Source organism: Triticum dicoccoides, chromosome 3B (genome assembly GCF_002162155.2).
Source record: "Triticum dicoccoides isolate Atlit2015 ecotype Zavitan chromosome 3B, WEW_v2.0, whole genome shotgun sequence".
In the NCBI taxonomy this organism is placed as follows: Eukaryota; Viridiplantae; Streptophyta; class Magnoliopsida; order Poales; family Poaceae; genus Triticum; species Triticum dicoccoides.
In genome coordinates, this window is record NC_041385.1 from 92,877,880 (window position 1) to 92,881,047 (window position 3,168).

The window sequence follows — 3,168 nt, forward strand, 5'->3', positions numbered from 1 at the left end:
TCTAGGAGTTCCATGTTCTTGAGCATCTCCTCAAGTTCCGCTTCCTCCCCTAGTCCCAATCGCGACGATGATCCCATGTCCGCCGCCATCAGGATCTGGTATTGGATAGCCGGACCTCTCTCTCCAAACCCTAGGGAAACAGCTTGGTCGGAGACCAGCTTAATGGCAAAACCTCCCGCCGGCGCCGAGATCGCCTGTGGAGGTAACGAAAACCCTTGCTTTTTCTAAGGGAATGTCGAGAAGGTTCCCCTTTTCTAGGCCCTCGACTCTACTATGTTTTATGGCCTGTTCGGCCCTCCACCGTTGTCTCGCTCACATTTTTCATCAGGCCTGTATCTCGCTTATTGCGGCGGAGAGGTAGCCTCGCCTCGCCTTAGTAGGTTGGCCCATTCAACTGGTTTTGAAAAGGTTTTGTAGACTGGTATGGTCAGTTTTAAAACTTTTTATACGTTTTTCCTGTGAGTTTAAGTTGTTCTTTGTGGAGTTTTTATCCTTTTTCAGTACATGTATATTTTCTAAAACTAGATGACCCCCCGCGCGTTGCTGCGGGAATATGAGCTAAAAATAAAAGTAGCAATAGCATAACTGAACATTTCTTCAAATATTTGTTCGAATAACAAAACATTTTTGAGGAAACTTATGTTTGGGGAAAACCTGAAGCACATTGATATGCCTTAAAATCATGGTTAGTAGTAAAACACTGGTATCACTTAGATATAGAAACACACACACTAAAACCTGAAGCACATCTAGCACCTTTCTTAAATGCAAACAAACGTCAGCAAGAAGTGTGGCTCTTTCTCAAACTGCCACTAAGGATCGTCTTAGCAGAACAACATTTTATTCTTGATTCCTATTTTCCCCTACATTTTCAGGCAAAAGGGAAGAACAAATATGTAGTAAAGATAAATACTTTGGTGATCCTACATAAATACATTTGACAGTAGTAAATGCAAACATACCAAATGAATGACGAATCGATGTTTCTTGATCCTTTGTGTAGAATTCTTACCAGAATCGTGAATTCAGGTTCTACCAAACAAAAGGGAATCTACATAGAAGCACACAGGACGTAAGAATATATATCATATACTTGTAATAGCATGAAAACTAAACGGAAGATGTAACAAAACTGTACATGCAAACATAGTGTGGCAGGGAAAAGGAGCCAATATATATTATGTACTGAGAAAAAATAGCAACACTGTGGATCACATTAGCAAACAACAGTAGGGGCAATCAATTGATAATTGCCTGTGAATTTGATGGCAACAGATTGAAACAGAGGAAAGCTCGACACACGTGCTCGGTCAGTAACACAACACAGAGGCATGACTTTTGAGGCCAAATCAAGATACATCTAAGTGCCTTGATGAACATGGTAATAAAACAATTTAGCATTTCTAATCTCTCAACTAATTAATGTCAACCGTTGCTGGAGCAAAAACAGTGACAATCCATCTTACAGACCCTAGAAAAAGATGCGGGAGAGAATAAGAACTGTGGCTCACTAATGTTCGCCTTCCTCCGCTTCTTGCCCCACTTGCTCCATGAAAAAGCGTTTGAGGGATTGTGTAGCAGGTAGTACCAAAAGGCATCAGAACCCGCAAAGAAAATAAAAATAAATAGCATGAACTAACAGAGCCTGGTTCGAAAATAGCAAACAAAACATTTGAAGTGCAACAGAACGGCATGAATGACCAGAACCTGATCCAAAAAATACTCCAACAAAAATATTAAAGGACAAAAATAGAGCTACCAATAATAGTACTCGGCAACATCTGAAACTGAAATCAACTCTCCTCCCAAAAATTTACGTAATAATAGGTACCAAAATTTGAAAGTAAATCACATCAATGTAGTAGGGATAATTGGGTGCAGAGGGGGTGTAACAAATAACTGAGGGAAGCAGATCGACATAGGAAAAAGGGGGCAGATCGGCATAGGAAAAATGGGCACTTCTGGCTGCCTACGATGGGAATTCAGATATCGATCTGCACTGGAGCTCGCTGTTGCTCGGTACCATGGAGGTGCTACAACTGTCAAATCCATCGCTGACTAATTGATCTCCGTTGACCGTGAATCAGCAAAATCTAACCAATCCCACCCATGGGCCATGGCTCCCTGCTAACCTAACCAAATCAAATCATACTACCTTGACAACTATTAAATCGAACTACACGAATATGACTCAAACCAAATTAGCTGGCTGGTTAAGCAAAAATGGAAAATCTGAAGGTAGAAGGATGAGTAGTAGAAGCGTGGGGAGTACTACTATTTACAGTGTGGTACTCGTATCAAGTTTGAACATCTCATAAACTATTATATATTGTGAGGTTTGCATCGACATGAACTTTCAAACAAAGGTAACTTACGACGTTGTACAGACAGAAAATTTTATTTCTCAGGATTAAGAACTGAACCTGTAGGGAGAAGGGAGACGATGGCTAGGGATGCAGCGATGACATTCCGAGAACTCAAATTCGTCGCATCAATGGCGATGATTGTCGGAGGGCGTAACCTGACGAACTTCGGAGCAGAGACGTGGGCAGGAGATGACAGGAACAGAGTCGGTCCACTGCTTTAAGCGGAGATCAACTGCGTCAATTACCCGCAAATGAGAAGGTAGTAGTAAAGCCAGACGTTTCTGTTCTTGACATGAATCCATCCGTTTCTACTGCACAAAGATTATAGTGGCATCAATTGATTCAGTGGAGAAGGTGTAGAGGGAGAGGAGGGTCGTGGATAACACAGGTGGCAGTGGTGGGGAGCAGAGGAGTCGCCGCGACGGGGAGGAAAGGGAGAGACTGTGATAGGGAGCAGGGGAGGAGCCGCGATGGGGAAGAAAGGGAGCAGTGCGGCGGGGTGGGCCTGGCTGCAGTTGAAGAAGGAAGGATTGGGGGAGCAGCGCGTTCAGAATTTGCAGGAAAGAAAACGACACCTGAAGCGGTGCGGCCGGGAGAAAAAGGATGATTATATGTATAAAAGAAAAAAAATAGAAAAAATAATCACATGGTGTAGTGACGTGGACGCCTACATGTCAAGATAATTGGTGGTAATGGGATGATGATGTGGATATGCTGCATGTCAAGAGAAATAGGCTAGTGGGGATGGACTATTTAAGTATTATAGATTATAGATACATGTTATACATTTTTCCAGATTTTT

At 42.4% G+C, this 3,168-nt stretch overlaps 1 long non-coding RNA gene across 1 annotated transcript; it reads right to left on the reverse strand.

Moving 5' to 3' along the window:
• Positions 1-566: 566 nt before the first annotated feature.
• LOC119280897 lies at positions 567-2,828 on the reverse strand. The gene is made up of 3 exons (XR_005138204.1): positions 2,424-2,828; positions 963-1,051; positions 567-863 (listed from the first exon to the last, which is right to left on the reverse strand). It is a non-coding gene; the product is annotated as an uncharacterized LOC119280897 (long non-coding RNA).
• Between the last annotated feature and the right edge of the window lie 340 nt (positions 2,829-3,168).